The 19,267-nt window shown below is 40.1% G+C and overlaps 1 long non-coding RNA gene across 1 annotated transcript; it reads right to left on the bottom strand.

The window, feature by feature from the left end:
- Window positions 1-359: 359 nt before the first annotated feature.
- Window positions 360-2,988, bottom strand: LOC142182263 (uncharacterized). Its single transcript, XR_012711121.1, has 2 exons — window positions 1,034-2,988; window positions 360-840 (listed from the first exon to the last, which is right to left on the bottom strand). It is a non-coding gene; the product is annotated as an uncharacterized LOC142182263 (long non-coding RNA).
- Between the last annotated feature and the right edge of the window lie 16,279 nt (window positions 2,989-19,267).

Genomic DNA, 19,267 nt, shown 5'->3' with positions numbered 1-19,267 from the left:
GATCAATCTTTTTGATGCTTTTTATTTCTTCTCTCACTAATCGATGTAGATGACTGTTTTACATATTCCATGAAAGATTGCTTTGTCTTCTTTTTACTAAGAAGATTACAGAGGTGAGGAAAGAGAAAGAGAAGAAGTCCCTCTTTTCTCGGAAGGTTTCCTCCCTATCAGGGGCGTACACGGGAAATTTAGTAAGCGGTGTCGAAATTTATCGAAAAATTTTAATATAGCTTTGTGTATCATATTTTTAAACAAGAGATAGACATAGTCTATTGTTTTTGTTGAGTCATAAATTGGAAAAGATCCCGAGTTCAATTCTATTTCATCACAATTTTTAACCAAGAAGGCGCTGTCAAATATTTGCAAAAGAAAAGTGTACTAATTGAGGTTTGAACCTTTGACCTCTTAGAGAAAAATCAAGCACCTAACCAACACACCAAGATACAATTTATATCAACTGGCATCATTTTTTCCTACTTATCCATTTCCGTATAGTATTAATACATATATTGAGTAAAATTTTCCAAGGAAGCGGTGTCGCGTGATACCGCTTCGACAAGCGTGCATCTGCCCCTGCTCCCTATATATAGTTATGGAATCCTTACTATGTTCTTGGGTCGATACACTTTCATACCATGTCCGCTTTCGTCGTTTCCTAAGTATTGTTCTTTGACTTGGCGAATATTGTGAGTAAGGGGTTTGGAGCAAACCATGTCGTCTTCCACTATCTCGCCGCTTGGACGGGATCTCGGTTGAATCGATCGCAGCGATCAAATTTTGACCAATACAGTAGCAAATACAATACTATTTCACTTTTTTTTTCCTGGGTTTTTCCTTTACCTGGTCAGATGACAGGAGCAGCAGATAAAAAAGACACGCAAAAACAAAAGTGAAAATGTAAAAGACGGAAGTCAGCAACCAATGAAAATCACAGAAAGCGCGAAGAACACGTCATGAACAGATGAACACGTCATTAAACAAAAATTCAAATTTATTTAAAATGTTTTAAGAAAAAGGAACAATTAATACGTACTGATCAGAAGAAGCCGGTTGAAGCTGAAGGTGTGGAGCCAGCTTGCACAGAGCCCAAGGACAAGTCGTCATCGTTTTTCCTTCCGAAAACGGTGGGCCCGGAGACGGACTTGAAATGCGGAACTGAAATAAAAATTAAAATGAATGGACACCAGAAATGGATGAGACAGGAAAAAAGAGAAATTCAAATCCAACTAAACAAAGCAAATAGAAAAGAAAAAGAAAAAGGCAAGATGTCCGTGAAAACGTGATGGTAGGAGGAATAGATGGAGAAATATGACTTAAAGGAGTATTATTATTAAAATAAGAAACCGCCAAAGACGCGCCTGTCCACATCTCTCCATCTCAAATCTCTGCCTACTTTTCCTCCTTTAATTAATTAAAATAATTTCCCTCTCTCTCACTCCATCCATTACTAGAAAAAAAGAACTTATATTAAAAAACTGTATCGAGAAAAATCCCCATCTTTTTAGATTGACTATATAAATGCCACCTCCACTTCCCCACACCTTTGCATCTTAACCTGAAAACAGCATCTTTCGTCTCCTCTCTCTCTCCAAATAAAAGTCTTATCACTGTCACCCTTTGGTTCCCTCCTATTCTCCCCCACTATATAAACCATCTTTCCCTTCATTATCTCCTTCACTGCTTCTCATTATTTTCCTCTCTTTTTACCAAACAAGGAACATCCAACGACCAAAAGCAAACAGCTCGTCTTTTGCTTTATTTCTTTTTCTCTCTCTAGGCCTAAAATTACTACACTAGCTCACTGTAGTTTTTCCCACCACAACCCACTTTTCTCCCTATATTATTCAAAAAGATAAGCTATTCATTTCTAATCACCCTATTGTCTTATTTCGAATTTTATAATCTCTCATCTTAAGCAAATTTAACTATCCCTTGTTTGGCTACTCTACAATATGGAAGTGTTGAAGAAACCCGAGAATAATAAGAGTAACAAACGGTCCCGAGTTGAGTCAAGATTGGACTCAGTTGATAACTCGCCTGAGTCGAAGCGAGTTAACACAGAGGTATATACGAGTCATGATTCGGCCGAGTCCGACCGAGTCGAGTCGGAATCGGATGTAAGTCCTAACTCGTCCGGTTCGGACCGGTTCAGGTGTTCTGAACCACACGAAACGGATATCGTGGAAACAGATGTGGACCTGGACTCGTCGGAGGCTAAGCAGATCAGAGAAGACATATTGGACATCTTAGATGAGCCTGACGCTCTGACGGATTGTCCACCGGAGATTCAGGATCTCGACTCTGTCATGAAGAGCTTTGAGGAGGAGATCCTTCACCGCTCGAATTATCTCGATACTCAGACCGTCCTAGATCTGACGTCATCAGAGTCCGGAGACTCCCGGCCGGACCTCGGTTATCTCCTCGAGGCCTCAGACGATGAGCTCGGTCTCCCGCCAACATTTTCTCCGGCAGATGAACAGGTTCACGCCGAATCTGCCATGCCGGAGGCTGCTGGATTGGTGAATATGGTGGGATTTGAGGATGAAATGCCTAATTATGACACGTTCGACTTCGGGATGGCCGACGAGGTAAGGCAAGGAGATAATGATGGGGTGAATGGCAACGGTGACTTTGTGACGGTTGACGGGTTATTTGATTACCCGGAGCCGTCGGATTTTTCTGAATTCCCATGGCGGCAGGAGTCGTTACCTGCTCTATAAAACGATGAAACTTCTGGCGGCTTGGCCCGCCTAGGTTTTGTGAATGGTAGCGTAGTTTGTATATCTGAAAATCAGAAAGGACACTATAAAAATAGGAATCTAAACTATGAAAGGCATATATTAGAAAAATCAAATGATTTCCGAGGCTAGAAATTGGAGTTAATTTTTCTCTTGAAAATTAGCAATCATTTGATACTCGATCTGAATTCTGGAGCTTTGATGTTAAATTCTGATATACACCTGAGTTAATTTTATCTCATTAATTATTGAACCAAGGAAACATGAAGCAACTATTCATATCCGTTGAGCTGACTTGCGTTATCTTTACTTTATGCTGGGGCCCAATTTCTATCTTGTATCATTTTGAATTCTATTTTAATATAGGAGTAAACAAAAGAACAAGCCGATTTTTCAATTTTCTTTATTGTACTTCATTAGTACTCCGTTTTCTTTTCTACAAACTTTATTAGTTTACTGTTGCTAATATTTGAGGCGTAATTCGTGTCTAGAAGAGATTTCAAGAAGGAGATGAACAAATTTATAAGAGTAAATAAAGCATTGAACGTTTAAGAGTTTTTAAATATATAATGTGATTATTCTTTCGAAAAGATAAAAAAGATAGTGACTTAACAAACGAGATAGAGTAAACTTACTAAAATGTCCTAAATAATACTCTCTTCATTTGAGTTTATGTGGTGGCAATTTTTTTTCCTAAAATAGTAAAAGCTTTCTTAATTTAACTTATATTTTTAATGTTAATAATAAATTTTAAAATTATACACATGTTATTGCATATTTTAAGATCATACGTCTGAAAAAGTTTATAACAAATACATGTGTTATAATATGTTTAATTTCACAAATTTTCTAAATCTTTTTTCCCCCCCCTTTAAATATCACCGATTAAGGCCACATGCATCGTCCTAATGCAAATATTGCAATAGTGGGTCAGCCCAATCAAGTCCATCAAATACCAAAGCCTGTGTAACAGTGTAAGTTCAGCTAGGTTGGGCCGGGCCAGCCCGTAATGAAACACGAAGGGCGCACATCAGAACAGATAATCCCTTCTAGTCTTGGTGCTTCTCTTATTCATAGGGACGCCATATGCATAATTTGTGACTTTCGTTACCGAGCAATAATTTTGGTGCCTTCAATTCCTCCTTGAATAAGGCCTCATTGTTTTTTTAAAGATTAAAATGTCTCAATCTGAATACACATTTGATTATCAAGATGCATATTAAGATTAAGATATTTGAATTAGAGCAAGGAGCTCCTCGTGTAGAGGTTTGTGCAAAACACCTACCCTCAGAAGAATCGGGAACACGTCCCCCAGGTCCGATTCGAACCCCAAAACTTCGGAGAGCATTACCAGACAATCACGCACGACTAACAAAGGGCCGAGATATCTGTGCCCAATCGGATATCACAACGTATTTCTCGGCTCGTATCAGCAACGGATCAGTGATTAGCAAGAAGAAGGACTTCTACTCTTTTTTAGAATTGTACTTAGGGTGAAACTCCCCTACTATATAAAGGGGAGTCTAACTATTCATTAGACATATTTTTTTAACACGCATATCAAGGCGAAGCTCAGGAGCCAGTTTATTAGTAGCCGCGCCAGGAGCAAACGTCACGAGGACGACTACATCGGGAGTGACCTCCTCGATTTCAGCAGTCAGCTGTGAAGAAGAACAACTAGTTGAGGAACAGATTTGGAAGTTTTAACCATTGTTATCAGAAAAAAGCTTGAAAATAAGAAGAAAGGTTGAAAGATGAAGAGTCAAGGGCACTGATTTGGGTGAAAACTAGGTAAAAACTTGTAACTTACTGAGAAATCCTGAAGAACGGAGGTAAATATATGAGAGTATGAAGAAGGGTAGTGATAGCCTGAAAACTCGAAGGTAGAAGCTTGGTCAAAAGGTAAAAAATGAATGAATGAGGGGAATATTCATAGAGGCTTCACGATCTCTTCGCCTTCAGGGATGACCTGCCGATGGCTGACACGTGTTCGAAGTCATAACGACACGACTGACGGGACGTTTCGAATTTTTTGTCGTTTCTGTCACAGTGTATTGAAGAAGGAATCGAAGTGCATATGTCGTTCTCATCATTTCAGTAAACCTACTTACTGAGAAATGAGAGGACTATCTGTATACGGGTGAGATCCCTTTGGATACCTCGGTTCTCGGTGAAGCAAAGGGAGCAGAGACATGGCCGTAAAGAATCGGAATCAGGGCAAGGAGCCCCTCGTGTCGAGATTGGGGCAAAATACATGCCCTCGAAAGAATCGGGGATAAGTCCCCCAGGTCCTATTCGAACCCTAAAATTTCGGAGAGCATTACCGGACAATCGTGCACGACTAGCAAAGGGCCGAGATATTCGTGCCCAACCGGATGTCACGGTGTAATTCTCGGCTCGTATCAGCAATAAATCAGTGATTAGTAAGAAGAAGGATTTTTACCCTCTTTTAGAATTGTACTTAGGGTGAAACTCCCATACTATATAAAGGGGAATCTAACTATTCATTAAACACATTTTTTAACACGTATATCAAGGCAATATACTATTATTTTTCTTTGTTCTTACTTTTGTTCATGAGTTCTCCACTATCGTGAGCCCAAGATCGAAGACAAACATTTCATTAAGCCATTACTAAGTCCGAATCACTCTCACTATTGGTTAGGCAATTTATTACGTCTTTTATCTGTCCAATCTTACGCCATAAATCTAACGCCATAAATTATTTGTGTCGATTTAATTTGCATATCCTTAAAACCACATAAAAATTCAATTGTTATCCGATTTTGAGGGTAAACAACATGTCTGAATATTAAGATGTGTATTAAAATATCAATACTAAATGATTAAGATTGTTTGTTTATTAAAATCTGGATATATAAAATTTATATTTATTTGAGAATTTAATAAATATAAAATTCAAATAAAATAATAATTAATATAATATTTTGTGAATAATATATACATTTTTTAAAATATGGTAGTTAATAGTGGTGATGGTTAACGGTGGTGCTTGTGAATGCCGACTAGAGGCGGTGGTTGGTGGTGATTTTGGTTGATGATTGTGACGACCTAAAAGGTCATCTCTTGTTTTAGAAGTCAAATCTGTATTCTGAGGCCTTAAAAATATCCTTTTGTCTCATCTCGACTTGCATGCGCATTCTGGGCACGTTTCCGGAAAGCTTTTATATAAACTTTAAGAGAAATATTGAATTTGACCTTTAAAATTGATTAAAGTTGACTTCGATCAATATTTTTGATAAACGGACCTAGACTCGTGATTTGACGGTCCCGTAGGGTCAGTAGTAAAATATTGGACTTGGGCGTATGCCTGGAATCGAATTGCGAGGTCCCTAGCCCGAGAAATGAATTTTTAAAGAAAATTATTTGCTGGAAAATATAAGAACTTTTGGAAATGAAATGGTGTGTGTTCTTGATGGTATCGGGCCCGCATTTTGGTTTTGGAGTCCGGTACAGGTTTAAAATAATAATTAAGTCAAATCTGTGAAATTAGGTAAGAATCAGAGTTGATTTGATATAATCCGGAACCTAGGTTGAGGAAATGGAAAATTTGAACTATCTTATGAATTTCATGAATTTGCGGTTAAAGTCGTAGTTGTTGATGTTATTTTGATGATTTAATCGCACGAGCAAGTGTATATGATGTTTTTGGACTTGCGTGCATGCTTTGTTTGGATCCCCGAGGGCTCGGGTGAGGTTTGGATAGGCCACGAGGTGATTTGGACTTAGAAAACTCAGCAGTGCATCTGGTATTTTTGCACAGGCCTCTGATCTCGCAATTGCGACATCAGACTTCGCAATTACAAAGTGAATAGGCCTAGGAAATTCGACAAATATGTCGCAAATATGAACGAGGCCTGGGCAGGTCCTCCTTGCAAATGCGAACTCTGAGCCAGAATTTGCGAAGGCCCTTCTGTCGCAAATGCGACGTTTTCTTCGCAATATGAAGGCAACAGTATTTCAAAGGGTTCACACCTGATCACAATTGCGATAACTGCGACCTGTTAAGTCGGATTTCAGACGAGATTTTCATCATTTTGTAATTTTCTCAAACCCTAAACATCCTTAGGCGATTTTTCAAAGACCTAAACTTCTCCAAATCATAGGTAAGTAATTTCTAACTCATCTTCTTCAATCTAATTCATCTTTTTACATGTTTTCATCTCAAAATCTATGGTTTTTCTTGGGAAATTGGGTGTTTTTGGGTAGAAATTAGGATTTTCAAATTTTGGGGATTTGGACCTCAATTGAGGTCGGATTTCAAAACCAATTGCATGTTTGAGTTCGTGGGTGAATGGGTAATCAGGTTTTGGTTCGAACTTCGAGTTTTAACCAAGCGAGCATGGGGTCGATTTTTGATGTTTTGGGGAAAATATTGGGAAATCTATATTCATGCACTAGAATTGGTTTATTTAGCATTTATTGATGTTATTAAGTAAATTATGACTTGATATAAGCGGATTGGAAGTGGAACCGAAAGGTAAAGCGGTATTTGAGGCTTAATTTTGTCCGTGAAATTGAGGTAAGTGTTTGGTATAACCTTAGCTTGAGGGAATAGGTGTTGTTGTCCTATTTGCTACATGTTAGTGTTGCGTACGACGTATATGTGTGGTGATAAGTATCTATACATTGGTGTCTAGCATGCCCATGAGTCTTATACCATGATTGTTGTGACTCTAATATGTACCGTCCATGCTTAAATTGATGATTACCAATGTTGAACAAGACTTATGAAAGTTTCTTGATAATTGACCGTTGTTGAGTATTGGCTCAAGTTGAAATTTATTTTGTGAAATAACTGTTGAAACGATATTGGTTATAGCTGATTCTCTTGCTGGGATGTTATTGTTCCTATTGTTGATTCCCTTACCGAGATGTATTATTTCTATTGTTTGGGTGAGAAAGAGTGTAAAGCACAAAGGGTGATGCTGTGTATGATATTGTGAGTGAGTGTTAATGCATGAAGGGTGATGCCGTGCCGATATTGTGAGTGATAATGCACGAAGGGTGATTCTGTGCCATGATTTGAGAGCTAATGCACGAAGGGTGATGCCATGCCGATATTGTGAGAGTTAATGCACGAAAGGGTGATGTCGTGCCATGATTATGAGAGGTAATGCACGAAGGGTGATGCCGTGCCGTTTCTGTTGTTTCATAAGGTGAGAACGAGAGTAAAAGCACGAAGGGTGATGCCGTGCACGTGTTACTATTTCATTACTCTTGTTGATACAAATATGATGTTCATTATGCTTCTCTATTGGTTTATTTTTAGAATTTGATATTCCTCGCAGCATGTCCCCTTCCCATCTTTATCTATTTTTCCCTGCTATTATTGTTCTGTTTGTATATGATCTAACTGCACAGGTTTGTATGATTGTCGTGTCCTAGCCCAGTCACTACTTCGCCGAGGTTAGGCTCGACACTTACCACTACATGGGGTCGGTTGTACTGATACTGCACTTTGCACTTTTTTGTGTAGATTTCGGTGTCGGGCCTGGTGAGTAGCTTGAGGTAGATGCCTTCAGTCCAAGGAGACCAAGGTAGATCTGCTGGCATCCGCAGAGCCTGAAGTCCCCTTTCCTCATTTTAGCTCTCTGTTGTCTCCTTTCATTTTGAGAATAGTTGTACTTTTCTTTCTAAACCAGTGTTTGTAGAAATTCGTAGATGTTTGTGAAATTGTGACACCAGATTCTCGGGGTAGGCGTGTATTGGAGTATTTTGAATTTTTATAACATTTCCGCACTTTATATCTACTTAGTTTTAGTTACTATTTATATCTGTTTAAGTTATTGCTAATGTGTTAAAATCATAGTAGTTGGCTTGCCTAGCTTTCACAAGTAGGCGTCATCAAGATCCTGACGGTGGAAATCTGGGTCGTGACAAATCTGAGACTCCTTATAGCTCATGTGTATAAAGATGATAATACTCAATAATAGATATTTTGAGTTTCATTTTCCAAATCTGAGACTCCTCACAGCTCATTTCTCTCTCTCTCTCTTCGAAATATGTATTCTAGAAAAATTTTTGAATCCTCCATTGCAGGAGGAGTGGAGCTCACTTAGAGCTCATGATCTTGACATGGTATCAGAGCTGGAGGTCTTCTTCATCGACCGTGTCTTTGAATCCAATTTCTCTGCTTCCATTTTCAATCACAAAGTAATCTAGGGATTTCTTCTTATTTCACAAACAAATAATTTGGGGAAAAGTTCTGAATCGACACATCCACCAACAATTACCAATGAATAGAGGTTTCTGAGATTAATTCTGGCTAGGCGAGCAGAAATCCAACTGTTTCAATATTCTCATGGCGGTTCTGGACCAAATCGACGAGGAGACGACGACAATGACCACTTAAATAATTCATACAACTAGTCCTCTCTATATTTATCTATCTTATAGTCCGGGTTCTACCTTCGTACCTGTTCCTTTTGATGGAGTTGGCTATCGCTCCTGGGGAAGAGGAATGTTAAGGTCCCTTTCAGTGAAATACAAACTAGGTTTTATCAATGGAGAGTGTGTGAGACCTTATGTGACCTCTGCACAGTTTCGCCAGTGGGAGAGGTGTGATGACATAGTTACTTCATGGATTCTGAACTCTTTAGCGAAGGACATTGCAGACAATGTTGAGTATGTAAATAACTATGTTGAATTGTAGAAGGAATTGGAGGATTGATATGATCAGACGAATGGAGCTAATTTGTATCAAATCCAGGAGGAGATTAACAATTTGAGTCAGGGAGTGCTTGACATCACAGGTTATTATACAAAAAAAGAAACTCTGGGAAGAGTTGAACACATTAAGTGCTAAGACTCAATGTAGTTGTTTGTGCACTTGTGGAGTAAAGGAAAACATGCACAAGGCAGATCAGGATAGAAAATTCATACAGTTTCTAATGGGACTTAGCGAGGTTTACACAGTTTTTCGAGGAAGCATCCTCATGATGAACCCATTACCTTCTATGACACAAAAATTTGCTTTGCTGATACAGGAGGAGAAACAGAGAGAATTCAATCCTAGAAACCAATTGAATTTTGATTCTTCTACGTTGAATGTCAATGTAAGGGGAAGAACTTTTAAGACAAATTACTCACATGGTGGGAATCAGACTTCAAACAACAGGCCTAGGCCATTTTGTGACCACTGCAGGCGACCAGGACATACCAAAGACAAATGCTACAAGCTGCATGGATACCCTCAAAGTTTTGGCCAGGGTACACAGCAGTACAAGCAGAATTCACAAGGGTATAACAACAACAACAACAACAACATGAGGTCTAACAAGGGGGAAAACACTGTGGTAAATGCAATTGCAAGTGTGTAGGGAATGTCATCAGACATGTTGTCAACTAAAACAATTGAACCAGAACATCAGAAAGACAATCAGAGCATGAGCCTTTCAAAAAAACAATATGGACAAATTCTCAGTTTACTACAACATTTTCAAGTTGGAAGTGGAGGAGAAGGCACTTCAAGTGTTTTTGGTGGAGCTTCTGTGAATTTTTTAGGTATGATTGCTTGCTCTTCTTCCATTGATTTTGATAATCCATCATGTAAATGTTTCAATGCAAAATATTATAAATCTACCATATCCCTTTCTTGTTAAATTGCCAAATGGTTACAAAGTAAAGTAACCCAAATAGGAAATGTACATCTAGCCCCTAAAATCATCTTACATAAATTCTTGTTTATATCATCCTTCAAGATTAATCTAGTCTCCATTAGTTCATTAGCAGTGCATCTCAAATGTGTTGCTTCTTTTTCTGACACTTCGTGTCTACTGCAGGCCCCTTCACTAAAGAGGCCCCTAGAGATTGGTAAGATGTATGATGGACTTTACTTTCTATGTTCTCAATGTCTCAAGAAAGGTAATCTCGTTTCTCTTTCTAAATGTGCACTTCCTTGCTTGTCCAGTCATGCTATTGATATGAATGCAGTACACTGTCTATCCCATTTCCACCACCCTACTGTAAATAATTTTATTTGCAATAATAAAGACAATGCTTCTACTCTACTTTCTTCTACCTCTCTCAGAGAGAGTGTGGATCTTCTGTGGCATTATAGACTTAGTCATGTACCCTTCAATAAGATAAAAAGTATTTCTACTATACATGCATCTTTCTCTCCTAGACAACCATTTATTTGTTCCATTTGTCCCATGGCCAGACACTCTAGACTCCTTTTCCCTCAAAGAACAACCAGTACTACAAAGATCTTTGAACTTCTTCATACTGACTTGTGGGCCCCCTATCATGTAGCAACACACAATAACTTCAAGTATTTCCTCACCTTAGTGGATGACTTCAGTAGGTCAACTTGGAACATCTCCTAATCTGTAAAAGCAATGCTTTTCAAATCATAAAAACTTTTGTGAACATGGTAGAGAACCAATTCACAACCAATGTTCAGTGTGTAAGGACAAATAATGACCTAGAATTCACTAGCAATGAAGCTTATTCTTTCTTTCAATCAAAAGGTATAAATCACCAAAAAACATGTCCCTGCACACCCCAACAAAATAGGGTGGTGGAAAGAAAACACAAATAACTTCTTGAAGTTGTGAGGGCACTTCTTTTTCAGTCCAAATTATCACTAAAATATTGGGAAAAGTGTGTCCTTACAGCAACCTTTCTAATCAACAGACTGCCAACAGTTCCTCTAAAGAATAAATGTCTTTTTGAACTCTTATATGACAAGAAACCAATTTACTCCCACTTGAGAATCTTTGGTTGCTTGTGTTATCCTACTGTGCCCAAAACCTTTAGGGACAAGTTTGAACTAAGAGTCACCCCACATGAGTTTGTAGATTATCCATTTGGGACAAAAGGTTACAAAGTACTAAGTCTAGTCGCTAAGAAAATTTCTGTCTCCAGGGATGTCTTGTTTTACAAAACCATTTTCCCATTCACTTTCACTTCAGATGTACAAAATCTACCCTCATACTTTCCTACATCTTCTACCACTAATCAAGGGGACACAGATCAGTCCACCCTTTCTTCCTCCAGCACCACAACTCCTCTACCTAAAATGTCACCATTTCTGCCCCCCAGTACCTCTCCTTCATCTGAATTACAGACTCACACTGAACACTTACATCTTCCCACATCACCTTCAACCACTCAGTCTCACCCTTCTTCCATAGAACCTTTAGCCCAAAGAAGGTCTGGTAGGGAATCAAAACTCTCCTTTCACTTGAATGATTATGTATGTAATTCCATTCTTTTCCTTAATGCTTTATTTTCTTTTTCCATTTTTAGGGTATCAGACATTTTAGAACAGCTATTGCGCTCGTGGAAACATATCTTTTAGCCATTTTGGGCATTTTTACTTACTTTTTATCATTGAATCTTTGTATTTAGCTTAGCAATTAATTAATATGTGTTCATCTTCATCTATTTCTCTGTTTTTCTTTTCAAGTATGAATAGCTAGACCCATTAGCTAGGGTTATGGCTCAACCCTAGTGTGGGTAATTGATGGGTATTGCAATTTAGGGCTAGATTGACTATAGGTGTTTGCTATTTGGGTCAATTTCATGGTTTAATTACTGAATTAGTGGTTGCAAACACTAGTTTGTGCTAAGTTGACTTGGGCTCTTCTTGAGAAAGAGAGCCTAAGTCTCCGAAATTGATCCAACAAGGAATTGGGATGGACTCAAGAGAATTGATAGTCCCAATTAAAGGGTTAAACCTCGAGAGAGTAATACCCGACTTGAACCTTAGTTGCTTGAGCAAATATGCATACCCAATTGGTCTTGAGAAAGTCAATTGGGCAAAATCATTCTTTCTACTGAGAGGTGTGAGAATGGGTAATATCGAGCACCGGTTATAACATATTCCCCAATCATTTCAATCATGTCTTAGACGCAATTACCGTCAATTGGCCACCTAGGTGAAAGTCACTACCCTAGTGCCTTTTAGAATATTTGAACAACTTGTAGCATTTTACTCTTAGCTTAATCTAGTTGCAATTATAATTTGTAGTGTGATAATAGTAGAATTATAAAAGAAAATCCAAAAATGAATAGAAGTGCAATTTGGAACCAATACGCAATCTCAACCTAAATAGATACTCAACTCCCTTTCTAGCTCTCTATGGAAAATCGATCCCGAACCAAAATCGGGTAAAAGCTATTGCGACCCTCTCTCGCTACTTTTCAGTGGTGCGGAGTAGGCTGCGATCACTTTTTGGCATCGTTGCCGGGGAGCTAACGGTTTTGGCTAACTATTTAGTCCGTTTTGTGTATTGTTCTTCTTTCCTTCTTTGTTACTTACTTGTTTGTGTCACTACTCAGGTACCAATATGGCTTTGAACAACGCTAATGACCCTCTTGGAAACGTGATTGCGAGGGAGGAGGTAGATGATGTTGAGCAAGATGAGGTGCCTCTTGTACCTCAAGGACAATGTAGAGGCCGCAATGACAATGCTAATCCAAATGACAATATTCCAGACCCTCCTCATCCGCCTCCAAGAGTGGCTCCCAGAGTAATTCTGAACCAGGGTTATGCAAGTGCTATTGTCCCACCCAGAATCCGGGTGGGCAACTTTCAGTTAACCAATGTGATGTTGACCTTACTTGAGCAGCGTGGGTACTTCACGGGTGCTGCAGATCAAAATGCCTACAAACATCTCAAGGGGTTCGTGGATATATGCTGGGGGAGCAAACAGACGAATGTGTCCGAGGATGCTCTTAGGTTGAGACTTTTCTCATTCCCACTTCGGGGGAAGGCATTAGATTGGCTTGAGGGACTCCCCAACCACTCCATCATAACTTGCGATGAGTTGGCGGATAAATTCATTTCTAAATTTTTTCACTCGGGCATATGGCAGCACTTTGAGATGAGATATTGGCTTTCAAGCAAGAGCCCACAGACCCTTTGCATGAGATTTGGGAGCGGTATAGAATGATGGTGAAGGAATTCCCCAATAATGATATGACCGACGCTATGATCCAACAAACTTTCTACTGGGGCATCAATACAACAAATCAATGCATAGTGAACCAACTTGCCGGGGGCAACTTTATGAAGCTGTCATATGATGAGGCATGTGATGTACTTGATGAGATGGCTGACACTTCTTCTGCATGGCAAAGTAGAGCCAATGTACCTCAAGGAGACCCTACGGTTATTCATTTGCACATGGAATTACATGACCATGGGCAAGCTATAGTGAAGTTGACAACTACTATGAATCAATTGGATAAGGCACAGTTACAACAAGTCTAAAATCCTCGCCAAGTGAATGCCATGGAGGGTGTTAATAGGCTTGTCAACAAGAGAAGGCAAAGAAGGCAGCAAAACCAAGGGAATTCTAAGCAATTTGATGATGCGTGTGATGGTTTTCAAAATGATGGTTATGATGACCAAAGTGAAGAGGTTCAATATGTAAACAACTATCAAGGCCAACGAGGCAACTCTTCCAACCAACAATAGTGGAGACCTCAAGGCAATTGGGGCAATTAACAACAAAACAGTGGCAATTGGGGGAACAACAATCAAAACAACAACTAGGGCAATCAGAACAACAATCAAGGCAACCAAGGGAATTGGAATGGTAATAACAATAATTGGGGTAGCAATAATAATCAAGGAGGATGGAACAATGGAAACCAAGGAAACCAGGGGCAAGGTTTTCAAAGGCCCCCAATGTACAAACAACCGAAAAATCCACCACCATTTCCATCTCAAGGTCTTAGTACTTTGGGTAATGATATGGGTAGAATTAAAATAATGTTCGAGTAGATGATGAAGAGGAATGCGGATTCTGATGCACAGTTAGCTTCTCACAACACCTCTATCCGAAACTTGGAGGTGCAATTAGGCCAAATCTCTCAGTCATTGAATACTCGCCTGGAGGGTGCTCTACCAAGTGATACGGTAGTGAACCTAAAGGGTGGGAACAATCATGTTATGGCGGTTACAACAAGAAGTGAGAGGGGTGGTGATGTGAATGCCTCTAAGCGAAAGCAAGTCATGGATGATGATGTTGAGTTGCAAGATGACGAAGTCCCTTTGGTAGTTGAAGATGTGGTTGATGAAAATGTGAACAATGAAGTGAGGATTGATATTCAAGAAGTCGAGGTGGAAACTCAAAATGATATGAACCCGTCTAGGGAACACATAATTGACATGCCGGAGCTAGTTGTGCCAAAAGCCAAGGTCACCTCCACCTTATCCTCAAAGGTTCGCGAAGCAGAAGAATGATAATCAGTTTAAAAAGTTCAATGACATGATGAAGAGCTTATCTATTAATGTGTCTTTGGTGGAGGCACTTGAACAAATGTCGGGTTATGCAAAATTCATGAAAGACTTGGTTACAAAGAAGCGTTCTATGGATTGTGAAACTATAAAGATGACTCACCAAGTTAGTGCTATAGTGCATTCAATGGCCCCGAAGCTTGAAGATCCTGGTGCTTTCACCATTCCCTGCACCATTGGGAGTGCGGATTTTGCCAAGGCTCTATGTGACTTGGGAGCTAGTATCAATTTGATGCCCTACTCGGTTTTCAAAACTTTGGGTATCGGGCAACCTAGACCAACCTCAATGAGACTTCAAATGGCGGATCGATCGATGAAGCGACCTTTGGGCATTATTGATGACGTGCTTGTCCGAGTGGACAAATTCATATTGCCGACCGACTTTGTGATTTTGGATTGTGAGGTGGACTATGAGGTTTCTATTATCTTGGGAAGGCCTTTCCTTGCAACGGGGAAGGCGTTGGTTGATGTTGAAGCAAGTGAGCTCACTTTCCGAGTGGGAGATGAAAAGGTTGTCTTTCATGTGTGCAAATCTATGAAGCAACCCAACAGTACCAAGGTGTGCTCTTTTGTTGCCCTCATCACATCAGTGATAATTGATGACACCAGTGCAATGATCAATGTGGAGGACCCATTAGAAGCCGTATTGTTAAATCTTGATGTCAATGAGGATGCAATCCGAGTGGAGTGCGTGAATACTTTACATCGAATGAGCTCTTATTCTTATGAGCCTAGAAAATTGTCTTTGGGTCTTGAAAACCGGAAAACTCCACCAATAAAACCATCAATTGGGGAGCCACCGGTGTTAGAGTTAAAACCACTTCCTCCACACCTCAGGTGTGAGTTCTTGGGCTCAAAATTATTTTGGAGGATGATGCAAAGTCATCCTTGGAACATCAAAGAAGATTGAACGAGGCAATGCAAGAAGTAGTGAAGAAAGAAGTAATCAAGTGGTTGGATACTGGTGTTGTGTACCCCATTTCCGATAGCTCATGGACTTCTCCGGTGCAATGTGTAACCAAAAAGGGTGGTATGACTGTGGTAACAAATGACAACAATGAACTTATTCCCACTCGGACAGTTACCGGATGGAGGGTATGTATGGACTACCGGAAGCTAAACAAGGTGACCCGAAAGGATCATTTCCCATTGCCATTCCTTGACCATATGCTTGATCATCTTGCGGGGCGTGATTTTTATTGCTTTTTGGATGGATACTCGGGGTATAATCAAATCTTAATTGCCCTAGAGAACCAGGAGAAGACCACCTTTATCTGTCCATATGGAACCTTCGCTTTCTCTTGGATGCCGTTCGGGTTGTGTAATGCTCCGGTGTTCTTCAAACGATGCATGATGGCTATTTTCACCGATATGGTGGAAGATATCTTGGAGGTCTTCATGGATTATTTCAGTGTGGTGGTGATTCCTTTGAAGAGTGTTTGCGAAATTTGGATAGAGTATTAGCCCGATGTGAAGACACCAATCTCGTGCTTAATTGGAAAAAATGTCACTTCATGGTGGAGGAAGGCATAGTGTTGACACAAGATTTCAAAGCATAGAATTGAAGTTGACAAAGCCAATATGGAGGTGATTTCAAGGCTTCCTCCCCCCATTTCTGTCAAGGGGGTGAGGAGTTTTCTTGGGCATGCGGGTTTCTACCGGAGGTTTATAAAAGATTTTTCAGAGGTGGTAAACCCCTTGTGCAAGCTACTAGAAAAGGATGCAAAGTTTTTGTTCGATGAGTGATGTATGCAAGCATTTGAGCTTCTCAAGCTTAAGTTGACCACTACCCCAATCATTACCACACCAAATTGGAGCTTGCCTTTCGGGCTCATGTGTGACGCAAGTGACGTTGCAGTTGGGGTTGTCTTGGGTCAAAAGGTTAACAAGATGTTTCATCTGGTGTACTATGCAAGCAAGACCATGAATGAGGCTCAAAGGAACTACACGGTTACCGAAAAAGAGTTGTTGGCTATAATGTTTTCAATGGAAAAGTTTCAGTCGTATATTATGGGGGCCAAGGTCATAGTGCACACCGATCATACCGCCCTTAGGTACTTGATGACAAAGAAAGACTCCAAGGCAAGATTGATGCGATGGGTGTTACTACTTCAAGAGTTTGATCTAGAAATTGTGGACCGGAAAAGTAATGAGAACCAAGTGGCGAACCACTTGTCCGTTTGGACGAGGAGGGGAGGCCTTGTGATGGCCTTGAGATCAATGATTCATTTCCCGATGAACAACTCCTTACGGTGTCAATGAATGATATGCCATGGTTTGCCGATGTTGCCAATTACCTTGTGACTGGAGTAATCCCGTGTGAGCTCTCTTCTAACCAAAGGAAGAAGCTCAAGCGGGATAGTTTGGATTTCTATTGGGATGAGCCATACTTGTTCAAGATTTGCACGGATGGTGTGATTCGTAGATGTATCCCGGAGAAAGAACAATTAAGTATCTTAGAGGCTTGCCATCCTTCACCCTATAGTAGCCATCACAGTGGGGTGAGGACCGCCTCGAAAGTTCTTAGTTGTGGATTCTATTGGCCAACCTTTTTCAAAGACGCGGGTGATTTTTTGAAGAGGTGTGACGATTGCCAAAGAGCGGATGGAATTTCAAAAAGGGATGAGATGCCTCTCAATACCATTCTTGAAGTGGATATCTTTGATGTTTGGGGCATCGATTTCATGGGTCCATTTGTTAGCTCTTGTGGGAATACTTACATTCTCGTGGTGGTTGACTATGTCTCAAAATGGGTTGAAGCCGTGGCTTTGCCTAACAATGAAGCTCGGAGTGTTGTTGCATTTCTTAAGAAGAGCATTTTCACAAGGTTTGACACTCCCCGTGCGATTATTAGTGATGAGGGATCTCATTTTTGCAATAAAGCTTTCGACACATTGCTTTCTAAGTACGGTGTCAATCACAAAGTTTCTACCCCATATCACCCTCAAGCAAGTGGTCAAGTGGAAGTCTCCAACCGGGAAATCAAAAGCATATTGTCAAATACGGTCAATGAAAATAGGACCGATTGGTCGAAGAAGTTGGATGACAATCTATGGGCTTATCGGACGACTTACAAAACTCTGATTGGTATGTCTCCGTATTGGTTGGTGTTTGGGAAAGCTTTCCATCTTCCGGTTGAGTTAGAGCACACGGCCATATGGGCTTTGAGGAAGTTGAATCTTGAATGGGATGTTGCAGCCAATCTTCGTGCAGAGCAGCTCCATGAACTCGATGAATTTAGATTCCATGCCTACTCCAGTTCGTCCTTGTATAAGGACAAGATGAAGTACATTCATGAAAAATATGCTCATGGAAAAGAGTTCAAAGTAGGCGATTTGGTTCTCTTGTTCAACTCCCAGTTATGTCTGTTTCCAGGAAAGCTCAAATCCATATGGAGTGGACCATTTGAAGTTGTGTTTGTGAACCCTTTTGGTGCTCTTGATTTGAAAAATAAAAATGGTGAAGTCTTCATAGTTAACGGGCATCGGGTCAAGCATTATCTTGGGAAAATTGATGACAGCCACGTGGTGGCACTTCTTCACTTCAAATGATGTGATGGTAACCTGCGTCGTGTCGCGACGTTAAATCGGGCGCTTCATGGGAGGCAACCCATATGTTTTTCTTCTTGTTTTCTTTGATTTTCTTTGTAGTGTAGGACTGATTTTTGGACTAACTGGTTGTGAGATGTTACAGGGTTGTGTTGATGCAGTGTAAGAAAAGGTGGAAATATGCACAGGTCTCTGAAGTTGCCAGTGCGGCCATACTACATTTTGTGTGGTCCGCACTGGTGAAGGGTGAATCGAGACCTCTCTGAAGTTTGCCAGTGCGGACACACTACATTTTGTGCGGTCCGCACTGGACCTCTGTGGCCGCAGTCTATTCTGTGCAGCACATAGAGCATTGCCTTCTCAGGTTTGAACATAACTGTGCACTGCGGACCGCGGTCCATTTTGTGCGGTCCACACTGGTTGGTGAGAATGGGCCCCGGGGGCTTTTCTATAAATAGACCCTAAGGGCTCCCTTTTACACTTTTCGCAAATTTGAAATCTCAGAGAGTATAATCACTGTTCACTACCCTTACTTGCTCGTAATTACTTGTTGGAACTTATTTGCTTCAATTCAACTCATAATCTGGTACCATAATCTTATTTTTACTTGTTTAATTTTGTCAATTTCATTTAATTTTCGTTTTCTTAGCTGCAATTTCTTCTTCCTTTCATTTTTTCTTAACTGCTAAGTTAGGTTAGTTTAA

Source organism: Nicotiana tabacum, chromosome 6 (genome assembly GCF_000715075.1).
Source record: "Nicotiana tabacum cultivar K326 chromosome 6, ASM71507v2, whole genome shotgun sequence".
Lineage (NCBI taxonomy): Eukaryota > Viridiplantae > Streptophyta > Magnoliopsida > Solanales > Solanaceae > Nicotiana > Nicotiana tabacum.
This window is presented reverse-complemented; position numbering and strand designations above follow the sequence as displayed.